The sequence below is a fragment of the Mus pahari genome, chromosome 10, assembly GCF_900095145.1.
Source record: "Mus pahari chromosome 10, PAHARI_EIJ_v1.1, whole genome shotgun sequence".
Classification (NCBI taxonomy): Eukaryota; Metazoa; Chordata; class Mammalia; order Rodentia; family Muridae; genus Mus; species Mus pahari.
The window spans coordinates 104,183,075-104,194,449 of record NC_034599.1 but is presented as its reverse complement, the minus strand read 5'-3'; the positions used below and the strand labels follow the sequence as shown (position 1 = coordinate 104,194,449).

Here is an 11,375-nt window from a genome sequence, read left to right as displayed (position 1 = left end):
GAAAGAAAGAAAGAAAGAAAGAGAGAGAGAGAGAAAGAGAGAGAGAGAGAAAGAAAGAAAATGAACTAAACCTTCAAAACTGTAAGCCAGCCCCAGTTAAATGTTTTCCTGTATAGGAGTGGAAACCCTAACTGAGACACTTGGGGGAGGGGCACATTCTTTAGGGTGCTCTTTCGGTCACAAGACGGGTGGGAAAGCAGGCCATGCATTCCAATAGTTGCACCCCCACCCACCCACCAGAAACCCTCTGCTTTTAAACTTTCTTTTTGAGACAGGGTCTCTCACGTATGCAGAGAAGCCTCTCGACTCTGTGCAGCCAAAAAGAACCTAGAACTTCAAACCCTCCTCCGTGCACCTCCCAAGCACTGGAACTACAGGCAGATACCACCTCACCAAGCTTATGCAGGGATATTTTTTAAAAACACAAAAAACAGGCTGGAGAGATGACTCAGTGGTTAAGAGCACTGACTGCCCTTCTGAAGATCCTGCGTTCCAATCCCAGCAACCATATGGTGGCTCCCAACCACCGGTAATGAGATCTGATGCCCTCTTCTGGTGTGTCTGAAGAAAGCTACAGTGTACTTAGATATAAGTAAATCTTAAAAAAAAAAAAAAAAAAAAAAAAAAACCTAGGTGGTGGTTGCACATCCTTTTAATCTCAGCACTTAGAAGGCAGAGGCAAGAGGATTGCTGTGAGTTCAAGGCCAACCTGGTCTATGGAGAGAGTTCTAGGACAGCCAGGGCTACACAGAGAAACCCTGTCTCGGGGGAAAACAAAACCAAACCATGCAGGGCTCTGCGCATGCTAGGGAAGTCCTCTTACCAACTGAGCTACAAGCCCGGCCCAGCAAGGAACTCCTAACATTTAGTGGAAGCTGAAAGTGTTCCCTCACACCTATCTGAACCAACAAACTGAGCTTCTGGTAGGCACATTTCCTATCTGGGCTTAAGTCATAGCTACCAATAGTACTCAAATCCCATGTGAATTCTCTTTGTAAGGACGTTTGTTTTTGTTTTGTTTTGTTTCTTCTCCTGCCCCATACTTTGAACCTGTTCTAGAACATGCTGGGATGTGATTCTGCCTGTTAGATCCAGACGCAGGGAAGGCTGACTGAAGTGGTACAGGACCCAAAGTGTCAAGTCTTTATAATACAACTTCTTCAAGTAAAGCTCTGACATCTCCAAGCTAGACAAGGCAAGACCGGTGAGGCTGACTGCTTCTATTATCAAGAGAGGTCCGAGGCCGCTAAGAGGTCAGGAGATTACAAAGTTCCCCAATGTGACCCCATTTAAATTATCCTTGCTTTCCCCAAATCAGTGCCTTAACTCTCATGTAAGAACCTCGTGAAGCTGTTCATTTGTGTTGAAACTGAAGCAACCTCAAAGATTAAACATGACATTTATTGCAATTACATCAATGGTGCGATTATAAGAAACATGAAAATACTTCAGAACCTTTTAATCATAAGGTTAGAAATCATAGAACCTTTTTATCCAAGAGGATAAGATCAGAGATTGCAGGTCAGTCAAGTCACTCAGGCTGGAGGAGGGACTTGCCATGCAACGCTGACCACCTGAATTGAAACCCCAGAACCCACACTAGAAGGAGACACCCAATCCAGAGCTTTCCTGAGCTCCACACATACTTCTGTACACACACACACACACACACACACCCATGCATACATGCCTGGGTTTGAACCTAGTACGTCATGTGTGCTAGGCAAGTGCTCTCTACCACTGAGTATATATATCCTCTGTCTCAGGCCCAATAAATTGTCTTTAATATATAAAAGACAGAGTGTGGCCTACTGTAAGACTTTAGAACTTCTAGGAACTGCAGATCCAAAGTAAATTTGCACCTTTTCATGGGCCTTTCTTCATAAATTTCCATCAAGTGTTTATGAGAAAGATTAGAGGCAGGGCAAAGGACCAAAGAAAGCCTTGCTTAGAATGTGGTTTAAAGAAGGCGAGCAAGAGTGAAATGCTGTACAAGAGGAATGAAGCCAGGCTCAGAGCCTGCTACTCTCTTCTCACCCCAGCCCCACCCTCAAAAGAAAGCCATATGCTAAGAGGAAGGAGGATTAAAAAAATCTAACAGTGGGGGCCTTGTGGTACTTGGGTGAAGACAATGAGATAACCTATGCTAGGAGAGACCCCACCCATCATTATCTACCCCAAACATGCACCTGCCTAAGGAGGTGACCCTTAGAAATAAAGCATACACACTTGTGCACACACACACACACACCCATACATATACACACTTGTGCGCACACACACACACACCCATACATATACACACAGGCACATGTGCATGCACACTCATGCATGCACATACACTCATACATATACACAAAGGCACACATGCACATGTGCATACACACTCATGCACGCACACACACACACACCCTGCCGAGTGTCCAGGAACAAGTAATCGCAATCGGCTGCTGGCTGAGTGGTTCACAGAAGTGTGGAGAAGCCACCTCTCTGAGGCAAGGAGAGAACGCCATGGAACTTGCAATGGAACAGACACCAAGAAAAACTTGACAGCTCTCCACCCACTGGTATAAGCAAACATGATGATGATGATGATGATGATGATGATGATGATGATAATAATAATAATAATAATAATAATAATAAATAAAAATCTGTACTTAGGAGAGTATCCATGGCAACCACAAAGTCTCGTTTGATTATCTCAATCCTTCCCACTACAGAGAAGACATAGTCAAAGCTGGGAGCTCAGCTCAGTGGTGAAGCACTTGCCTACCATGTGTAAGATCCTGACACCACAGGGAAGGGAGGGAGGGAGGGAGGGAGGGAGGGAGGGAGAAAAAAGCAAATTGCTTAGGGCTCATCTCATACATAGTTTTAGAAAAGAACAATGAATGAAGAACTGTATGTCACACATAGTGGCACACACCCTTGGTCCCAGCACTCGGGAGGAGAGGGTGACGGATCTCTGCAGTCAAGGCCACAGAAACCAAGCAACAACAGAAAACAAAACAAAAACAAAAAGGTGATGGATGGGAGAAAGACAAAATATAATGTTTTCTCTTTTAGACTGAATCTTCATTTAAACAGATAAACAAAAGACATGAAAACCAAAGACTGACTATGGGGCATGGGGGATGGAGGAGGGGATCAACGAGAGGCAGGAAGAAGGGATGGCGGCAGAGGGCAGCATGCTGATAGGAGCAAAGCCCAGAGATACATATGCATGAAAATATCATAGTAAATGAGACCAATTCTCTTTTATGCTAACTAAAAAATATTTCTTAAAGAAATATAATTCTTAGCTGGGCGTGGTGGCACACGCCTTTAATCCCAGCACTCAGGAGGCAGAGGCAGGCAGATTTCTGAGTTCAAGGCCAGCCTGGTCTACAAAGTGAGTTCCAGGACAGCCAGGGCTACACAGAGAAACCCTGACTCGAAAAACAATAACAACAAAAACAAAAACAAAAAAAGAAAGAAATATAATTCTTTCCTTTTTAATTTTGTTTTGGAAACACGACCTCACTATGTAGCTCTGGCTATTCTAGAACTCTCTATGTAGATGAGGCTGGCCTCGAACTCACAGATATTTGCTTGCCTCTGTCTCCTGAGGACTGGGATGAGACCACTATGGCTATCACAATGTTGTCCTGAAATCAGAGCCACTGGTAGAGTATGTTCTACTCCAAATCCACTAGCACTTGATCTCTCTGTGTGAGATGTTACCATCCTTATACCTCCCTCACGTCCACGATTGCATCGCCCTAACCCTGGACACTCAAGAGCTAGGGCTAGAGGACCATCCTATTCCCAAGGAAACACAGGCACTGCAGGGACACTGTGTACACCCTTGGTGCACAGGCTAGCCTAGTACCTCGCCTCCTGGTGAGTCTGTGCTCCGAGGTAGTGGACCCACAATTCGTCCACTGAACGTGTGAAGATGCTGTACATCTCTGCTCCGCTGAAGGCTGTGCTGCACCATTGCAAACTCCTACCATCTAAACTCCGGTCCCTGCGAGCATTACTGATGTGGATGACAGCTGAAGAAAGCAGAGGGGACTCTTCCACACCTGTCTAGGCTCAAGGCCGTGCTGCCCAGGGGTTTGCTCTCCAGGATCCATCAGCAGGGGAAAGGTGTTTTTCCTACAGAAGTTGATACAGAAGACAAAGGATCCAGATGTCCCACCATATAGATGTGCAATATCAGTGTAGGGACATTAAGTGAGCACGTCACCAAAGGAACACCAAAGTCCCCAATAACTAACCCCAGGAAAAAAGGAGATTTATGAATCACCTTAGAAGGAATTCAAAATAATTTATCTTCAAGAAATTCAGCAGAGTGTTGAAAATGCAGACAGACAACTCAGGGTGATCAAGGGAATAATTCATTTAATCAGAGTGAGCTAAGAGGCAGATATGAAAGTGAACCAAGTAGAAATATTGAAAGTGAAGAATTCAACAAATTAAATAACCACAAACTCACAGACGAAAGAATTTCAGCCACAGACGGGGTCGAGTAGAAGAAAAGAATTTCTGAACATGAAGAGAGGCCCTTTGACATAACCGAGAGGGAGTGAGTATGGTGGCACATGCCTGCAGTCCCAGCACTCAGAAGGGAGGGGCCGGAGGAAGGACTACAAGCCTGGGCTACAGTAATGAGTAACAGGCCAGGCTGGCCTAGACCCCAGCACTGGGGAGGCAGAGACAGACAGATCCCAGGACTCACCGACCTGTGGCTCTAGTCTGATTGGTGAACTCCTAGCCAGTAAGAGAGCCCGTCTCAACAAATCCAGTCCATAATGAATGACACCAAGGTTGACCTGAAGCCTCTGCATGCACTTGTGCGTGGACACACACACACACACACACACACACACACACACACATGAATTGGTAAAACAACTGAGCAAAGTATGAACATCATGGGAGTTGAGCGGGTGAGGAGAGAAACAGAATACTTATTTAATAAAATAATAGCTGAAAACTCCCAAGGTCTTGACAGGGATCCAGACAACCTCTAGATCCAAGATGTTTACAGGTCCCCAATGTATTCAATCCAAAAAAGTCCTCTACAGGGCACGTTATAATCAAACTACAAGGTTGCAGGCAGGAGGCAGTTCTAAAAGCATCCATAGCAGTATAAGGCAGATACCAGAACTCAGACATGACGGGGGGGGGGGGGAGAGTCGGGAGTTCAAGGCTACTTTGGACTACATGAGACCCTGTCTCAAAACTACTTAATAATTGTATAAAGACAGTAGAAAAACAAGTCAGGGGTGGTGCCTCACAATTGTAACCCGGCACGTAGGAGACTGGGATGGGAGGGTTTCCATGAGTTGGAGGCCAGTTTGGGGGAGCGTGAGATCCAAAGCCAGCTCAACCACAGTCAGACTCTTCCTCGAAAACAAGGGATGGGGTGGGGGTGGAGACATGGCTCAGCGGTTAAGAGCACTGACTGCTCTTCCAGAGGTCCTGAGTTCAAATCCCAGCAACCACATGGTGGCTCACAACCATTTGTATCGGAATCCAAGGCACTACATGGCTGGTGTGTGCTAATTTAAAAAAAAAAAAATATTAAAAAAAAATTAAATAGCAAAAAAAAAAAAAAAAAAAAAAAAAAAAACAAGGGATGGATGCCTGGAGATGCAGCTCAGCTGGTAGAGTGCTTGCCCAGGATACAGGAGTCCCTGGGTTTGGTCCCTAGCATGGCACAGAACCAGGAGTAGTAGTAACTCATGCCTGTAATCCCAACACTCAGGAGGTTGAAGTTTAAAATCATTCTTGCTACATTGCGGTCAAGGTCAGCCTAGCTACAAGAGTTCCTGTCTAAAAACAAAGACCAGACTTTGTTATATTTATAATACAGCACACAGGAGGTGGAGGCTGGAGGACATTGAGTTCCAGGCCAGCCTGGGCTACCTAGCAAGACCCTGTTCCCCCACCACCACCACCTCCAAAAAAGAACAATCAATTGATTCGTTACGTAATTAAACAAGCTATCTCATAGAAGAACAGAGTAATGTGTCGCGCAGGCTTAGGTGGTTAGTGAGGAGACAGAGAAGGGAAGAAGCCAGAAGATACATAATTATAGTCAGAAAGTATGGAGAAAGAAATTCCAAACTAGGCAAACACAAAGAGACAGAAATAGACAATGCTTGCCAGGAAAGTGACAGGGAAAGGACGGGTGGGTGGGGAGGGTGAGAAACTGGGAGTGATTACTAATGGCCCTCGAGTTTCTTTCTTGGGTGCTGAAAATGTTCTAAAATGTGCTGTGGTGATAGTTGCTCAACTCTGGGAGCATACAAAAGCCCTTGGAATGTACACTTGAAATGAATGAGTTGTGTGATATGTGAATTATATCCCAATAAAGAAACTTAGGAAAACAGAAAAAAGCCCAGCCTTGAAACCACAACTGTGAAGGGCAGCACAAACAGCTCTCAGACTAGTGGAAAGAAGCCAGTTAGACGGTGTGAGCCAAAGACACAAAGGGATACCAGGAAAGGGAGAGGAAGCCGGGCGCCAACACTACAGAAAACAACCGCGGAAACAGCACAGAAAGGCAGAGAAGAAACCAAAATCCTGGGCCAGGAGTAGTGGCTCACAACTATATTCCTAGCACTTAGGAAGGGGAGAGAGGAGGAGATCAGGAGTTCAAGACTAGCCTGTACCATGTGAAACCCTAGAGAGCAAGAGAGAGAAAGAGAGAGAGAGAGTGAGAGAGAATTAAGAAGTCAAAATTCCCAAACAGAGGAGACATCCCATAAGCCCTGCTAAAATGAGATAGTAAAATTACAAAAATAGTATTCTCCACCATCAGAGAGCAGCAGCCATAGCCCTGTGCTACCCCAAGGCCCTGGGCCTCAACAAGGGCCACAAGCTGATGGAAAAACGTCAGCAAGCCAAGACACAGCCAGCGCCTCACCAAGCACACCAAGTTCTTGTGGGACATGATCTGGGAGGTATGCAGGTTCGCTCTCTACAAGTGGCGAGCCATGGAATTGCTCAAAGTGTCCAAGGACAAGCGCGCACTCAAGTTCATCAAGAAGAGGGTGGGCACACACATCCGCGCCAAGAGAGAGCAGGAGGAGCTGAGCAACATGCTGGCAGCCATGAGGAAGGCGGCGGCCAAGAAGGATTGATAAACCCTCCCCCAATAAAAGATCGTTCCTACAAAAACAAACAAACAAATAGGAAAAAAAAGTTTCCATAGTAAAAGATCCAAGCATCCGCTGCCAACCATTGGACTGAGTGGGGGGAGGAGGGGGTGTCCTGATGGAGGAGTTGGAGAAGGGACTGAAGGAGCTGAGAGGGTTTGTAGCCGCATGGAGGGAGCCACAGTGTCAACAGGCCAGACCTCCTGGAGCTCCCAGGGACTGGGCCACCAACCAAAGAATACACATGGAGGGACCCATGGCACTGGCCACATATGTGGCAGAGGATGGCCTTGTTAAACATCTGTGGGAGGAGCGACCCTTGGGCCTGAAGGTGTTTGATGTCCCAATGTAGGGGAAGGCTTGGGTGGGAAAATGGGAGTGGGTGGGTGTGTGTGTGTGGGGGAACACCTTCATAGAGGCAGGGGGAGGGGGTATGGGATAGGGGGTTTTCGAAGGGGAGACCAGGAAAGGAAAAACCATTTGAAGTGTAAATAAAGAAAATAACCAACTTAAAAAACAAAGGAAAAAAGATTCAAGCATCTTGTATGTGAGCATGTTCAGATGTGGTATGCATGCACACATGTGTACACGCGTGTATCAGGAGGGCAGAGGACAATCTTGGGTGTCATTCCTTGTCCTTCCTTCCTGGAGCTGACCACATAGGCTACACTACCTGACCCCGAGTGCCCGGGACACTCACCTCACATCTCTGTCTCTCCAGTGCTGGTGTTACTACCACGTGTCACCATGACTAGCTCTTTTTGACACAGGTTCTTGTAGTCAAACCCATGGCCTCATGCTTGCCAGGTCAACGCTTAACTAACTCTCCCAGCCCCAAAACATCTTTACTAAGGCCAAAGAATGCACTCTGTTCTTCCTTTAAAAAAAAAAAAAAAAAAAGATCTTTAACGTTTAATTTTATGTGTATATGTTGTGTGTGTGTGTGTGTGTGTGTGTGTGTGTAACTGTGCACTGTGTGTGTCTGGAGCCAATGGAGACCAGAAGAGGGCATCAGATCCCTTGGGACTGGAGGGGTGAATAGTTGTGAGCCATCATGCGAGTGTTTGGAACTGAACCTGGGTCCTCTGAAAGAGCAACAAATGCTCTTAACCACTGAGCCATCTCTTCAGCCCCTGGACTTTGTTCTTAACATAACATTTCCAACTTAAAAAGATTTTTTATCATCACAGAATACATCGTTGTAAGAAAAATGAAGATTGAATTATTTGGGATATCATTTATAGACACACAGGAATGTCAAGAGTAACTCAGCCAAAGATAACTGGGGACTCTAAAATACAGGCTTTAATAAATATCAGAGGAAATGTGTTTTTAAAATACTTTTGAGAATTCCTTAGCTGGAGAGATCACTCAGAACCTAAAAACATTTCCTGCTCTTGCAGAGGGGCTGGGTTCAGTTATCAGCATTCACAGGGTGGCTCACAACTGCCCTAACTCCAGCTCCAATCAGATCAGATGCCCTCTGCTGGCCTCCAAGGGAACTGCATGCATGTGGTGCACATACACACATACACTCATACATGTAACCTAAAATAAATGTCTACAAAATGTCATTTAAAAAGTTCCACGCAATGTAGAAAGTTGGGGGTTGTTTGTTTTCGAGACAAGGTTTCTCTGTGTAACCGCCTTGGCTGCCTTGGGACTTGTCATGTATATCAGGCTAGCCTCGAATTCACAGAGATCTGCCTGCCTCTGCCTACCGAGAGCTGAGATTGAAGGTGCGTGCCCCCACCGCCCTGCTATGATTTGTATTCGCCCATGAGCATTGAGGAGACAGTTCAGTGGGATAGGGACTTGCTGCCAAGGCTGATGGCCTGAACTCAGTCCTTGGGACACACACGGTAGAAAGCACAGATTCCTACAAGTTGTCCTCTGACTTTCACACTCACACCGCCCCCGATCACTTACACACAAAATAAATAAGTATAAAAAAGAAAAAAATTAAGCCAGGCATGGAGACTCACCCATTAAGACTGGCACTCAGGAGGCAGAGGCAGGTGGATCTCTGTCGATTTGGGCCTGCTTTACAGAGTGAGTTCCAGGACAGCAAGGGCTACACAGAAAAACTCTGTTTTGAGGGGAGGGAGGAGAAAAGAAAAGAAAAAAAAATTAATTGACAGTGGGAAGACTACACCAGGTTCACTGGAAATTGCTAGCAAAATGCCCAACGTGGAGGCACAGAGTACCCAGGCCTGTTCAGAACCGGCATCTTGGAAGCATTCTACCCTTGGTCCAGGTTTTATCCACTGAGAGTTATTTCTAAACTAGGCCATCCAAATGTCTCCCTGAATTGTTTCCTTCCTCATCACCGAAGGCTCTCTGTCTGTCTGTCTGTCTGTCTGCCTGTTTTTTTTTTTTTTTTTGAACCATGCATTCATTGTTTGAAACATTTATACACATTACAGTTTCAAAAAAAAAAAAAAACAAAACTGTTTTTGCTTCTCCAGCTGTGATGGCAGAAGACATGATGTATTGTTCACATGTTACACTTGGCCGCAGCTGAGAACAGAACCAGTCCAGAATGCCGCAGGTCCAGGGCAGAAGACCAACAGGAACTGATTCAGTTATGAGCAAGGCGGGGCTCTCAGAGGTGGTCTCGGTGACTGAATGGTGATGGAGGCTAGACATCCATTGGAAGACATTATCAGCAGCAGTGTGCAGTCCAGAACCCGTGCCAGCTTCCCGGGCCTCTGCTGCAAAGCAGGCTAGCTTTCTTGGGCCTCTGGCCTGTTCGTTTGGTTTTTAGCTTACACATTTCTTCCTTCTACCACCTCATGGTACAGAGGATTCTACTGGGAAAAAGAAAAAGGTTACAGTCAGTCTTCTATGATTATCTTTAAAAATTACAATACTAATTTAAATTCTATGAACATTGTTGGGAGATGTAGGTAGAAAGGTCTGGAATTCAAGATCATCCTTAGTTACATAAAAAGTTGTAGGCCAGCCTGGACTACATGTGATCCTTGTCTTAAAAAGAGAAAAATCATAAAATTTGAAAGTCCATGAAATTAAAATGAACAGAAATCTGTAAACAGGAGTAATGTGAAGATTTTTGACTTCAGGGGTTTAGCTAATATTACCTTGAGTTGGAAATGCAGTTAAAATATCAATAGCTTAGTATTCTCGTTATAATCTCTCACTTTTTCCAACCTCAGAGGGAACTTGTGGGGTTTTTGTGTGTGTGTGTTTTGTTTTGTTTTATTTTGTTTCCTTTTTGGTTGTCCCAAATGAAAGGTTGGAGGCGGCTGTGTGGTGCACGCCTGCAATCCCAGCCCTCAGGGGCTGACGTAGGAGGGTGGCAGGGTTGCTGTTTCTGTCAATATTGCCTTATGTTGAAAAAAATGCTGTTAAAATATCAATAACAATATTTTATACTCTTCCGCTTTTTCCAACCTCAGAGGGAACTCGGTTTCTCCGTTTCTTTTTTTCTTTCTTTCCTTTGGGTTTCAAATAAACCATTGAAGAAGGTGTTGGTAGCACATGCCTGCAATCCTATGACCTGGGAGGCTGAGGTAGGCTTGCATAAGACTGGGAGTTCACAGTCGACCTGAGCTACACTGTGAGCACTGTGGCAGCCAGGTCTGCACAGCAAAAGATGCTGTCACAAAAATAAACAGGAAGACAAGAACAATATCAAAAATGATGTGGCTGAAGGGTTGTCCTTGTGTCTGCCTTTGTTTTTGTTGACAGGGCCTCACTCTGTAGCCTCAGCCTCCTGAGTGTTAGGATTACAGCTATCCACATGCCAAGTGTTCGAGGGAACTTTAATATATACTATTTAACATATATTCGATATTATATTTTTATGTAGCTTATGATTGGCTTTAAAGGAAACTATTTAAAAGCAGTATGTCTTGGATGGGGGTGGGGGAAAGCTATTGGACAACTTGCACGCTAGGTTTTGTGGTCGTTTTGGTTTTTTGGTTGTTTTGTTGTTTTGTTTTTTTCAAGAGAGGGTTTCTCTGGGTGTAGCCCTGGCTGTACTGTAATTCACTTTGTAGACCAGGCTGGTCTCAAACTCATAGAGATCTGCCTGCCTCTGCCCTTGGAAAAACATGTGCCACAACGCCTGGGTTGTATGTCACTTAAAAAAAAAAAAAAAAAAAAGAGGAGCCGGGCGTGGTGGCGCACGCCTTTAATCCCAGCACTCGGGAGGCAGAGGCAGGCGGATTTCTGAGTTTGAGGCCAGCCTGGTCTACA

The 11,375-nt window shown here is 45.2% G+C and overlaps 1 pseudogene; it reads left to right on the top strand.

Annotated features, from left to right (window-relative positions):
• Positions 1-4,922: 4,922 nt before the first annotated feature.
• On the top strand, positions 4,923-7,169 carry LOC110328444 (annotated as a pseudogene).
• The last annotated feature ends 4,206 nt before the right edge of the window (positions 7,170-11,375 follow it).